Consider the following 14,259-nt stretch of genomic DNA (forward strand, 5'->3'; position numbering starts at 1 on the left):
GGATGGGATTTGAGGTCCCTCCCAACCCAAACCATTCTGGGATTCTGTGGTTGCCAAACCTGGCAGTMCCAGGGAGCAGGAGGGCACAGGGGCTTTACCCTCCCTGGTGCTTGGGGGTTCTCTGTGTGGCTGTACAGAAAGTGCTGAGGGTTTGCAGCTTCCAACATTTTTCCTCCCTCACTTTCTAACACAGTTAAAGTACAGATTATCTGTACAAAATCTTTATTACAAAAATATTCCACTGAAGGTTTTGGTCTCTGATCCTCGTGGGTCCATTCTAACTCCGGATATTCTGTGATGACTCTGAAATACGAAGTTGTGATAAAAGGGACAARTCCTGGGTAACTTTTACTTTCCTCRGGCCAGGCAGGACCTGGCAGAGGATGAAAGGCTCTGCAAGGAAAGCTCTCCCTCCCCTGCTCCTGAGGAGTGAGGGAGCAGTGCCAGGGCTCATCCACTGCCCACAGGGGTCCTCCAGGACACTTCCCACTGCTGCTCTCCCCTCCTTGGGCGATCTGTGCTGATGTGAGCTGGGCAATTGGGATGCATGTCTGTACTGGTGCTGCCTGAGCTCATTCCTGCTGCTCCAGAGAATTCCACACCCAGGGAAGGCCCGTGGCACCGGCCAGCAGGGGCTGAAGCAGAAATGAGAGCACTGAAAGGGAAGAGGGTGATCCAGTGACATCCAGGATCCTGGATCAGTGTGGGGATGTGCCAAGGAGGGGCTGGCATCTCAGAGCTGGGTTTTGATTCCCTCTGTCCCAGGGATGGTGTCAGGGGTTGTCCTGAAGCTCCTGTCCAGTGGGGACAGGAGAGGGGAGCCAGGAGACYGGGATGTGCTGCCAAAATGGGGATTCCAGCTCAGCTCTGCCATCGGTGCTGGGTGTGTCACAGCTCTGAGCCAGCTCCCTCTGGCCCTTCCCTGGGGTCACATTCTGGGACAAGTKTCCTCTCAAAAGGACCCAGTGCAGGCTGGGAATGTGTTGGGAAAAAAAACTTCAACACCCTTCCCCCAGGGTAAAGTGGAACAAAATCCTTGAGTAAAGTTATATAAAACATTTTTTTATGTGTTATATTTTCCAACAAATGCARAGCTGTCCCTGGCACCTGGAGCTCCTCCTTCCTCCATTCTTCCACCCTTCTCCCAGCTCCTGCTCCTTGCTGGCTTTTGATGAGCACATGTGGGTGAATAAACTGGGATTTTAGGAAAAATCATTAGTTAACTGGTTAATTAATACTGACCTGAAGMAGTGAAGGACACAGCAGAGTGAAGATGTGAAATGAGTGAAGTTCTGGGGGCCTGAAGCCTGGTGATCCCACATTTATCCACACAAAGCTCTGGAGGGAGACGCTCCAGGGTGTGCTCAAAACAGAGACTGCAGGGGTTGGTTCAGAGCTCCAAAAATGGCACCAACACCTCCATGTGGGACATCAGGAACTTCCCAGAGGTGACAGGAATCACCTCGGGCAAAGCCCAACGTGGGCTGTCTTGGGCTGGGGGCTGCACTTCTTCCTCAGCATCATTTCAAACAGACCACCAGGATGTACCTGGACGTGATTTTTGTGATGGGTGGATGAATGGCCCTTCCTGCCTGCCCTGGGCAGTCCTGTTCTGTTGGTGATATCCAGATTCTTGCTTCCCATGGGATTTTAGGAAATAGGATCATTTTACCCTCAGCCCAGGACAGCTGGGCTGTGTCACCTCCACCCCAGAGTACCCATCTTCTCTCACACTTCTCATTTATATCACTTCTGCTTGTCACAACCATCCAAATCCTGGGAAAACCTGGAGAAAGGTTGATGTGGAAGAGCAAATCTCAGGAAAGTGCTGATCTCTGTGACTTTATCTTCTAGAGGAGATAGTGCTGTGGACAGAGATGGAGGATGGCTTTTAGCGTTGAGGATGATAATTTGTATTTCATGGCTGGCTGTGGTGCGGCCYKGGGCCACAAGAAGCTGTGCATGTGSAATTTTGCAGGTTTTTTTTCAGGATGAGAGAGTCAGGGAAGCAGCTGAGCTCCAAAGGAATAATTTGTTGGACAACAATAAATCTCTTGATGCGGTTTCCACTCCCTGCTCCCATCACGGGCTCCCCATGCTCTCTGAACCCCCTCTGGAAGGCTGCAGGAGGGCTGTGTGCTCTCCCTGCCTGCCTGTGACACAGCCTTTCCCTCTCTCCTCTCTCCACAGCGAATTTGCCAAGGAACGAGAGAGGGTGGAGAACCGCCGGGCTTTCCTGAAGCTGCGCCGGCAGCAGCAGATCGAGCGGGAGCTCAACGGATACCTGGAGTGGATCTTCAAAGCAGGTGAGACAGGGACCTCCTGGGCACATCTGGGTGTGTTTGGGGGAGAAGGGGGCTGGAGATGACTCCAGAATGAGTCCTTGCTGTGGCCAAGTGCAGCAGGTGGGAACAAGGACTGCCTGCGAGTCAAAGCTCTTCACATCTAAGTCACTATTTTATTTTTCTGCTCAGCTCTCAGAGTTTCTGTGGTCACTTTTCAAGTTAGGAAGAGCAAATGTGGACAAAAAAAGCAATGCAGAGTCCACACTTGATAGTTTTCCCTGTTCTAGTCCCGTAGTTTTGGCTTAACTAAATTTTACACTGAACAGAAAAAGCTGAGGTCTGTGTGTTTTTACAGTGCATAAATACCAAACCATTGAGTACTCAAACACCTATTTTGGTGCTCTGTCAGTTTGTGTAATGGATGAATGACACCAACTCCCCTTAGCAGTCATAAAGAGGAATGGCTTTATTGCCAAACCAGGGTTTTTTGRACTGTTGGTTTGTTATCAGTTTACATTCTTGTGAAACACAATGAACGTGTTTAACCCAACCACCATAAACCATGAGAGGAACACACATTGGGTATAATCAACCACCAAACACCATGGGGTGAGCTCCCACTGGTCCCATTGCTTTTTTTACCCTAGAAATTAAACTTGAAAACTAGAAAACAAGATGATTTTAGTAGAGGAGCTGATATAAAAACAGGTTTTACTGGAGTTCCAGGGGCAGCCATGGAAGAACATCCACAAAAGCCCCCACAGGGGTGAGTGCAGTTTGACAGGTTTGGGAAATTAGCATAATTGATAAAAAGCACCAATTAGGAGGAGCAGTGGTGATGCAGTTCCCCCCAGGTCAGGCCCCTGCTCTGCAGCCCCACCCTCGGTCCCAGCTGTCCTTGGTGATGGAAATGGCTCTCACAGAGCTCTGGGCTCCCAGGAGGAACCAGGACAGGATGGGACCGTGTGCCCCCGGGGCTCGGAGCTCTGCATGGGTTTGGTCTCCCAGCTGGGGAACAGGGCAGGGAAAAATATAGGGAAGGTTATAAATACAGAAAAGGRAAAAGGCAAAAATCAYTGCAGCATCAGCTCTATCCCTTGTTTTCCAGGGTTATGTAACTTGTTTTTCACCTCTAGTTTAGCTGAGCCATTCCCAGAATCCTTCTTTGGTTGGTCGAAATAACAGAGGTGAGCAAGAGTTTTCCAAGGGTAATAACGAGGCCCTCGTTTTGTAACAGTTCTGTTGGAGTTCCTTCCGAGCATTTGCTCCGAAGGTCTCAATTTGGTTTGAGCAAAACTAAAGGAGCTGAGCCAACTTTCTTTATTGCTGAGATCAAAGTGATTGTCTTAGTGCAGGGTAACATAAAAAGTGATCCAGTGCCCAAAGCCTCCACGGAGGGGGAGCTGGCTCCCTTCCCTGAACCATTTCTATTTTATTTATTATTTTATCAGCATTTTCTTGCTGTGGTGCTAAAATCCACCCTAGTGGCATTTTTTATGAGCTACAAAGATCACCTGCACAAAACTGCCCATATTAACATCACTTTATAACTCCCAGAACTCAACGTTGCTCTTTATTGCAAGGCGTGAGCGACTTAAACGAGGACCCAGACACGCTCATTGAACAGAAAACAGCATCCTTTTCCTCTTTATCAGACAGCAATGATTGCCAATAACCCTTCTGCCTTCCAGAGTGGCTGATATTTATATATTGACATAACCACAGTGCAATTCTTTCAAGGAGCATCAAGAAAACAGGGGGTAATTTCCTCCTCGCTTGCTTTCGATGTCTGAATGAAGCAAAAAGGCCTTTAAAAATAACGATGGGGAGGAAAAGAAGCAGTGGTTTCTCAGATGGATTGCTGGGTGCCTTTTTGGGCAGATCAGCTTCATCTTCGCTCTTTACAGCTGGATGAAGTGAAATGTAAAACAGAAATATCAGCAGTTTAGGTGGTGCTTCAAACCCATTATTTCTTGTAGCCCTGCACAGGGTGACAATTGAGGGCCACTTGTATTGTCACTTTTACTCACTGTGACTGTGTACCAGCAGCTGCCCTCAGCTAGGGAGCCACCCTTCTTCATTCTGTGATTCTGGAGGAGTCAGAAAATGCCTAATTCTCTTCCCTTCCCTTCCCTTCCCTTCCCTTCCCTTCCCTTCCCTTCCCTTCCCTTCCCTTCCCTTCCCTTCCCTTCCCTTCCCTTCCCTTCCCTTCCCTTCCCTTCCCATCTTTTCATCAGTTTAGAGCTTTTGTGCAGCCTCAATAATCTCAGATTAATCCCTGTTTTACCCGGTGGCTGGAGCAGGATTCTCTCAGGCTCTCCCTTTCTAGTCCTGTCTTGTTTTGAAGGCTCTTGCCGATTTTTAGTCTCTGGATCCTGATCTTCATCAAYAAAACAGAGCTGACAATTCCCCTGCAGGGCTGAGGGTGGCTTTGTGGGACCTGCTCTGCCAAGGAGAGCTGAACCTGTGAGAAAATCGGGGTGGAGAAATGACAAAACATACACACAACCTCTGCTCCAACCTCCTGTCCCTGTGGGAATTCCTCCCTCTTCCATTTTTTTGCTGCCAGGGCTGAATAAATGCCACACCAACATGGGGTGAAACTGCTGGAAAATGCACATTTTTTTAGCCTAATAACACTCAATCCAGAAGGTTTTGGAGAACAGGGAAATGCATGGAAAAGAGCTGAATCAGGGAATGTTAAAAATACTCCRTAAAGGCATTGTTGAGAACACAATAGGAATATAAAAGAGCTTCCTACTACAGCTGAATAATAACAGTAATTAAAATCAGCTTAGCAGCGCTCATAAAATCTTTGAATACAAAATGCAGCGTGAAGGCAAAGCAGAGCACAGGATCTGGGGTTTAGGATTGAGGCGCTGGAAATTGGGACCGTGCCGTCGACAGGGATTTCCCAGGTCTGCTTTGGGGATTGCAGCTCTGAAATGATCTGGGATTTCTTCTCCAGGGCTGTGGAGGAGGGAGAGGCAGCCAGAGAGGGCAGTCCCCGAGAGAATCGAGCAGAAATCCCTCTCAGCAGCCCCAGGCAGGGCCGTGCATGGAGCTGTTTGCACAAAGGACGAGCAAAAGCTCCTGGGATTCTGCTCAAACGGAGCTCTGGAGGATTTGGTCATTATTCCGGTGAATATCTAATTGTTTTTAAATCCTCCTGCCAGCCTTGACCTCATTGACTCCTGGAGCAGACAGTGCCACGTGTTAGTGCTCAGTTTGGTTTTACAAAACCAACCAACCCCACTGAGCAGTGGCCTGCCCTCAGTTTAAATCTGGTGCCTTTCTGCAGCGAGAGGAAGAGCTYAGGAGCTCTTTTAATTACTTTTCTTTCTCTAATCTCCCTCTACCTTGTCTCCTCTCATTTTTTTCTGCTCTAAAGCACCCAGAACCAATCAGCCCAATCCTCTCTCTTCCCCTGGAAGCTTCACCAGGTTTCCAATATTTCCAATATCCTCCCTGAGAATTTAGTTTATTTTTTTCCTCATTTATTTCTGATGTGAGGCAGGAAGAGGGGAAAGCTGCATTCCAGCACTTCATGAAATGATGTCTTAATCCTTGGATTGGTTTTGCTCTGTAACTTTTTACATATTCTGAGTAGTTGCTGGAGCTGGACAGGAGGTGCCCTCGTTCTTTGTAGTGCTCAAGTTTTTWCCTCAAGAACTCTTTTAGGACCAAGGGAAGTTCGACTGACTAAAATTGCTCCTTTATCTGTGCCCTGCCTCCCCTCAGTCAACAATAATTTCAATTTAACATCGTGGTTATTGTTCATTGACCAYGCTTAAGCATCTTCCATGTTTCTCATCATGGCTATAATTTGAATTATTGCAGATTCACAGAATGGTTTGGGTTGGAAAGAACCTAAAAGCTCATCTCATCCAACCCCCAGCCAGGGCAGGGACACCTCCCACTGTCCCAGGCTGCTCCCAGCCCCAATGTCCAGCCTGGCCTTGGGCACTGCCAGGGATCCAGGGGCAGCCACAGCTTCTCTGGGCACCCTGTGCCAGGGCTCCCCACCCTCCCAGGGAACAATTCCTTCCCAAATCCCATCTAAATCTCCCCTCCTTCAGTTCAAAGGTGACTTTGCTGCTCAGAGGAATTAAAAACTGGTGAGGCCAAGCCGTGTAAACCATGGAAACGATTTTGCCTTCACTGCTCTCCCCTCTTCCCTCAGAAATGCAGGAGCTCCAAGGCTGGAACGCTGCATTTCTGCAGAACAGGGAGCTGCACGTTCCCCATGCAGGGTGAAGAGCTTCAAAACYCACAAATATTCTTTTGAAGATGTATCTCTCCTCTTACAAGGACACACATCACTCAGAAAACACTTCGCTCAGAGGCTCGAAACCTTCCCGTTCAGGGCTAATTGAGTTTCATGTCTTCTGCATTTGAATTCTTTCCAAATCTACCTTTTCCACACACAACTGGAGTGTTTCTGTTCTCCTGGAGTAACAGGCTCTGGGAACGGTCCCACTTCTTTCTCCCAGCCCTCTCTGGCTTCAAGGCCATCCCTTGACATGACAGAGTTTGATGAACTTCAGGTTTCAGCTTTCTGCAGAAGAACAGAGCCTTGACAGAGATGGGGGAATGAACCTTTAGCAATTAGCGGTGTGTGAGATGCCAGGGGAGAGCAACTGCCACAAAGACAAAGCACAGCTCCCTGGGAGAGTGTGACAGCCACTTCTAACGGCTGCATTTTATTAACTTCTTCTATTTACCAAGCCAGAAATGAAACTCATTTATTCTTTGTTTTTCCTCACCTCTTTTTTCATTTATTCTTTGTTTTTCCTTGCCTCTTTTTAAATTTATTCTTTGTTTTTCTGTGCCTCTTTTTTCATTTATTCTTTGGTTTTCCTTGCCTCTTTTTAAAATTTATTCGTTGTTTGTCCTCACCTCTTTTTTCATTTATTTCTTTTTTCCCCTCACCTCTGTTGCCTGTTGAAAGTGAGTTTTTCCCAGGAATCTCCTGCTGTTTTGACCCCCAATATCTTCTCTCCCCACACCAAAGACAAGGAGAAGGGGCACCAGGTTCCTCTGCTGCTCTGCCTTTATTTCCATCCCTGTCACACCCAGCACTTGACGACCAAAATTTGATTTTTCTGCCGAGACACCCCCGGCTCTGACACTCTGGCAAAACCCCTGAGCCTTTGTTTGGAGTTCAGAATTGCTGATCTGATCCCATCTCTCCATCGAAAATTTCTCCTAAAGTAGAGGCACTGTTTTTTAGGGTTTTTTTGGGTGCCCCATTATCTCCCTCCAGGTTCTGTGTTAGTGAGGACTGAAGGCAAAGCAGCTCCTGCCCCTCTGCTGAGGATTCTGGATGGTTAAAACCCCTCCCAGCAGTGCTGAGTAATCTGCTGAGCTCCCCTTCCAGCCCTAAAAACCTCCTGAGGTRGATATGGTCCTCTGGATTCCCAGAGGTGGAGAGGAATGATARTCCAGGGAGGGAAAACTTGGGAACCCTGCAGGAGGAGAGGGAGGCTTGTGGAATCTCAGAGGTGAAATAGGGTTGGGTYATTTCAAGGGAACAGCAAAACTGAGCCCAGCTGAACTGTGTTTGTGGATGGAGATTTGTTTGGGCACCAACTCAGGGCCCTGAGTTTGGGGCAAAGGTTTGCAGAGCTGTCTCAYCTGAGGGTGTATTTTGTAGGAGAGAATATATCAATATCAGCAGCCTTTGGGAAGGGTTTCCAGGCTCTCCCATCCCTTCTCTGTGTTTTAGGGCAGCCACACTGGGAATTGCCATTTAATTTCACCCCCAAACATTAACACAGGCAAAAATTACTCCTGTATCTGTGCCCTATCTCCCCTCAGACACCAATAATTTTAATTTAACACTGTGGTTATTTTTCACTGACCACTCTTAAATGTCTTTTGTGTTTCTCATCATGTCTGTAATTTGAATTATCATAGAATGTTATMTTATTATATTAYTATTTGTTATATAATATTATTATTYRMTATATTATCATATATATAAAATATATTTGATGTCTTATAAAATAGATACTATTTGATATATTTTCATATATATATTAATTGATTTATTATAAAAATAATTTGAATTATCACAGAAAGGTTCTTCTTCAGAAGAAGAACCTTTYGGTCTGAGGTGCTGGTTTTTCACAGAATTCTCTTGAGCTGTCCAAAAAWCCCCATTTCACTTTTCTGACCTCTCCTAAGAAGCCTTGAAAACCCATGAAYTGCAGGTGGCAATTGCAGGCTCAGCCTGTGGATGTTTGGAAGGATTTTACACCTTTCAAAGTGCAGCTTTGAGCCCCTCTGACCTTTTTAACCCTCTCAACCCTCCTTCCCTTCCCATCCTTGGCACGTTACTTTGCACTTTTTCATTTCCTTCCCCTCTGCTTGGCTTTCCAGCCTTCCTCAGTCCTCGCTATTATTTTTCAGCCTTCTCAATTTTGCTGCCTTATTAAAGTATCATTGCCTCTCCCTCCCAGATGATTAATAAAGAGATTATATAAGGCTTCTGTGGCTTCTACAGGCTTATATAAGGCTGATCCCCCTGGTACCCTGCTAGACAGCTCTCAGCTGCACACTTTGATGTTCGGCCCGTGGTTTGTTTGTTTTTATTTTTCTGAAGTTGCTMTTCCATCTAGACTGGCTTAAATGGACTTGAAAGCAAAATTTGGTGGGAACACGGGGTCAGATTTTTCAGCAAGAGCCAGAATTACATCCATGGCAGGCATGTGAGTTTGCCATGATAATTTTGATTAGGATAGAAGGAAGTGTGGGGTTTGCCAGCTGCCAACTTGATGTTTGGTTTGCTTCAGGTTGTCCTTTAGACGATCCCCCACATCATTTACCAGCATTAAACAAAAAAAATTGTGGTTCTGAGCGCTGTCTCAAGTACTGGCATGACACGGGGTGCACTGCAAACTGGCCTGGGGGTGGCATTGCACTGGGAAACCTCAAGGAGTAGGGTTGTCTTTCACACAGAGAAAAATGATTCAGTTTTGGGAGGTTGGTTTTTGGTGAATTTTTTCCTGAATTTTTTTTTGCTTTAGAAGAGTGCAAGGTTGTGTTTTGGAGATTAATTGCAGAGGAATGGGAGGGGGATGTTGCATCACTGTACTAGGCTGATTCCCCCATGGAAAACTCCTTTAGGATTTTATTGGGACAAAGATTGGATGCAGTGGCTCTGTGGTGACAGAGTCTCCTGCTGTGGGGCACTGCTGGTGTCACCCTGTGCCACCRGGCAGAGCTCTGCTCTCCACGGCTGAACCCTGATGGGATTGGGATGGCTGTGGAGGATCTTTCCCAAACCATCTCTAGTGTGGCTGGGCATGAGTGACCTTCCTGTGCCTTGTGGGGACTCGTGGTCATGCTTGGTCTGGAGGAAGCTCCTCAGTCTCCAGAAGTGCCTTGGGGACGAGAGCTGGGTGGAGAAACTGGAGTGGGTGGTGAGGAGAAGGGATATCACAGAGGARGGGGTTTGGAATCCTCTCYCTGTGCAAGAGAGTCAGAAACACRTTAGTGAGGCRYGGATTCCTCTGCACTCKGTGAGGGGACAYGCTGGGGTGAGCTGGGTGGCCCTGGGACAAAGGTGGTGGCACTGTGAGTGGAGGGTGGCCCTGTGACAGTAGGGTGGCACTGTGACAGGCAGGTGACCCTGGGTCAGGCCAGTGGCCCTGTGACAGGCGGGTGACCCTGTGACAGGAGGGTGACACTGCGACAGGAGGGTGGCTCTGGGACAGGAGGGTCGCCCTGGGACAGGCAGGTGGCCCTGGGACAGGAGGGTAACACTGCGACAGGAGGGTGGCCCTGGGACAGGAGGGTGACACTGTGACAGGCGGGTGGCCCTGGGACAGGCGGATGGCAGTGTGATAGATGGGTGTCACTGTGACAGGAGGGTGGCCCTGTGACAGGCGGGTGACACTGGGACAGGCGGGTGGCCCTGTGACAGGCGGGTGACACTGCGACAGGCGGGTGGCCCTGTGACAGGCGGGTGACACTGTGACAGGCGGGTGGCCCTGTGACAGGCGGGTGGCCCTGTGACAGGCGGGTGGGTGGCTCTGGGACAGACCCTGCCGCACCCCCAGCAGTGTYGGAGCAGGGCCGTGAGGAAGCTGAGGCTGAACCCGGCTGTTTTCCTTTTGCAGAGGAGGTCATGCTGGCCGAGGAGGACAAGAACGCGGAGGAGAAGTCCCCTCTGGACGGTAGGTGTCTTTGCTGGGCGTTTTCCTCCTGTKCCACGGGAGAGGTTCACCCGCCGCCACCGCCACGGCCTTCCTCCCGAGCGGGGAGGCCGCTCCCGCATGCACCCGGCGCAAATCCGGCCACAGAGCCCCTTGTCCCGGCTCTCGTCCAGGCTGCAGGTGGCCGAGGAGCAGTTATGGGACACACAGCACCCCGGGCCGGGATGGGGATGTGCCCTCGGGGTCGGTGCCCGCGGCTGCCGAGGGCGGCTGGCTGTGTGTGCAGGGGGGACAGGCCGCCGCGAGGAGATGGAGAAGCGCAAGGCACCGAGCGAGAGGAGGCAGGGCTCCGATTGTGCCCAGGGCCGGAGCCCCCCGTTAGCTGTAAGCAGTAAGACATAACAGGGTGTGGTGATCCTTCCTTGCGACGTGCGAGCCCAGGACGGCTGCAGGCGCCGAGCAGCGAGGCCACGGGGACAGCGCTCCCCGCGCCTCCAGCCCCGACAGCCCCTAGGATGCGCCAGCCACGCCGAGCTCAGTTAAAGACTCTTCCCTCTCCCTTTTCTGACCATCTTTCGTCCTCCCATGTCTCCTCCTTTCCCCTCCCCTCCCTCCCCCTCCTCTTTTTTTTTCTCCTCCCATTCACTGTCAGGGAGGGCCGCCTCGGAAGGGCCGATTCCTCAAGGCACGGCGCCGGCAGAGACTGGCAGCGGCAGCAGCTACAACAGTGAGTGGATTGCAAATCACCAGGGGCTCAGGTGGCACGGAGGGGCAGCTTCCCCCCGCGGCCCCACGTGCCCAGGTCACCGGTCACACTCTCCAGGTGGTTKTGCACCTCGCTCCGAGCCTTTGGAGCATTGGGTGCGCCTGGCTGCTGGCCCGCCTCGGCCGGCCCGGTGACCTGCGCCGGGGAGGAGCCGGGGCTGGAAGAGCTGGGGCTGCAGCAGGTCAGGGCTGAGGTGTGCTTGGCCAGTCCTCGTGTGTGTGTCGGGGCGGGGTGTGAGCTGGGGAAGGCTGTCCGGCACGTGGGTGCAGCCAGGGCTGTCAGGCTCCAGGTGGAGTTCGTGTCTGGAAGAGTAGAGCGAGGAGCGGAGTGGTGTGAGAAGCTCGAGGTGGGCACAAGGCACAGAGAGATACTCAGGCTGCTCCTGTCCTAAAACATCCAGAGATACTCAGGCTCCTCCTGTCCTAAAGTATCCAGAAATACTCAGGCTCCTCCTGTCCTAAAGTATCCAGAAATACTCAGGCCCTCCTGTCCTAAAGTATCCACAAATACTCAGCCTCCTCCTGTCCTGAAGTATTCGGAGATACTTGGGTTCCTCCTGTCCTAAAATATCCAGAGATACTCAGGCTCCTYCTATCTTAGAGTATTCAGAGAAATTTAGGCTCCTCCTATCCTAAAGTTCCAGTTCTCCTCCTGTCCTAAATCTGAAGGAGCCTGAGAGCGTTCTCAGCCTTGGAGCAACTGTGTGGAGCAGCGCATGTCAGTGCAGGTGAATTCTGAGCCTCCCAAAAAGAGGGACATTGATCCAGGGGTGCCTGCAGAGATGATGGCACAGCCTCACCGCCAAACGCAGAAATTTTCCGGGGGAGAAGATACAAAGCTGCTCAATCCATTCCAGGGAGCGTTGGAAATTTTGATCTCAGCGTTGATTGCGTTCCAGCGCTGAGGATGGCCCTGGACATGCTGGGGTGTGCTGGGACAGCCTGAGGARCCCAAAGTTGTTATTGCTGGGGTTGAGGATTCAGCTTAGAGCTGGGTGGGGAAGTGAGGAGTGCCAAGGRTTATTTACAGAACAATCCAGATCAYAGGTTCAGARCACCCTSTCCTCTGGGAGCCTCTCCCAACCTGGGTGACACTCTGGGTGCTCCCCCCAGTGACACCAGCCCAGCCCTCAGGGGAAGGAAGCGCATCCACGTCTCTGTCAGGGCCAGGGGATGTTGTGGAGGAGCCTCCCCGGGGCGGTCTCTGCGGCGTGAGTGGCTTTGCTGTGTGTGCCCACGGACCAGTCTGTATCACCACACCGTGGGGTGTCTTACTGCTGATAGAAAGTGCTGCTTAGTGGCTGTATGTCTCRGAGCTGTCACCAAACTGTGCCAACGGCATTATTTTTTCCTGCCAGTCCTCGAGGTTGCCGCAGGTAGGTGCTCCTGGGAGCGAYGTCCTCGGCACTCCTGCCTCGCCCCCCGTGCTCTGGGTGTGCAGYGCAGAGCTCTTGTTCATTCCCTGTTGGAGTAAACCTGTAGTAATGTTCACCCTCCCCACAAAAGCTGCTTTGGGGAAAAAAAAATAAGTGTTTTCAAAGAATTCCGACACCCCCTGAGGGCAGGAATTGCACGCCGGGGGTGCTGTTGAGAGGCTGCTCACCGATCTGTGGCCCCCACACTGCATTTCTGCTCTGTCAGGCATTGCTGTGTGGTCAAACTGAGCCCTGTAAGTGCTGACTCCTTCAAGAGCATTCACAGTTTGATGGATGGCAGCACCCATCTCCCAGCCCTCATGAGCTCGGGAAGATAGAGTGCCCCTGCCCTAAAAGGCAGCAGGTGAATGACTCCCCCAGCCCTCCTGCATCTGCTGCAAACATGCAGAGCTGCGCCTGGCAAACCTTCAAGAGCTGGAAGGGCAAAGAACCCAAGCGCCCCGGCGCTGAAGGCCCTGCGAGCTTGTAGCTTGCCCAGTTTGCTCCAGGGTGCCCTTGTGGGAGAGCTCGAAGCTGGCATTGGGCAGGAAATGCTGGCCCCGGAGAGGAAGGGAGGGGGACAGAGAATCCGCTCCGCGTCCTCACGGAGCGTTTTCTCTTTAATTTGCACRCAGTGTTGAAAAGAGCCGCAATAAAGAAGAGCAAAAATGACCTGATTCATGCAGAAGAAGGTGAGGACCATTTCACAGACATTTGCTCCGTTGGTGAGTACTGGCTTTGCATTCCCCCGAGGTTTTGATCTCCGCCTGAACCTGTCTGTGCCGTGTTTCCTCCTCTGGAGCGGCTCCCGTGCTCCAGAAGCTGCGGGTTCTTGAAGGAGAATGAATAAGGAGAATGAATTCCCACTGCACCTGCAGCATCATTTGAGTTCCCAAAGCGAGCTGCCCCCCGTCCCTGCGCTGCCTGGCTCAGCTCTTGCATGCTGCACCTCTCAGAGAGCCCTGCAAAGCTTTGGGACAACCCCTGCTGCCTTGGCCATCCCGGGATTCTGCTTGGAACGTGCTCATTCACGCTGCTGAACCCCAAATCCATCCAACTCGCTGGTGAAGGGAGGAGTGGAAGTGGGCACGGCCCCACTGATGCCCAGCATGAGGCGTTGCGGTGGCAGTGGTCACTGGGAACACTGGCCAGTGGCTTCAATTCTCTCATTCTCACCTTAGAGGAAGATCTTAAAGTGGTTTCAAAGCCAGATCTGGAGATGCAAGGCTGGGGGTGAGTTTAGGATCTTCAGGYGGAGGAGGTGCTGCCTGTCCTTCAGCTTCCAGAGCTGATTCCCAMCTGAACCAGGCCCAGGTGGGGAGGCTGGGGCAGCTCTGGGGCTGCCAGGGGAGGATCTGGGCACACAGCACCCACCTCAGGGAGCTACTGCAGCCAAAAAGCTTGCAGCCGTGGGAGAGACATCTCCTGAGTGCTCTGCAGGCGGTGTTTTGCTTCTCCCCGTGCCTGTTGTCRGGGTCTGTTTTGCTGCTGAAGCAGCAGATGTTCTCATTATCTTCCAAAGAGATCTCTTGGCAGCCCGGTTCCCAGGGAGCAGCGAATCCTGGCTGCACAAACAGCACATTTGAGAATCCGTGTCCGTGGCTTCTGGCAAAGCATGAGTGCCTCGATTGC

This window comes from Malurus melanocephalus, unplaced genomic scaffold (genome assembly GCF_030028575.1).
Source record: "Malurus melanocephalus ecotype Western Australia unplaced genomic scaffold, MMel_1.1 scaffold_355, whole genome shotgun sequence".
NCBI lineage: Eukaryota > Metazoa > Chordata > Aves > Passeriformes > Maluridae > Malurus > Malurus melanocephalus.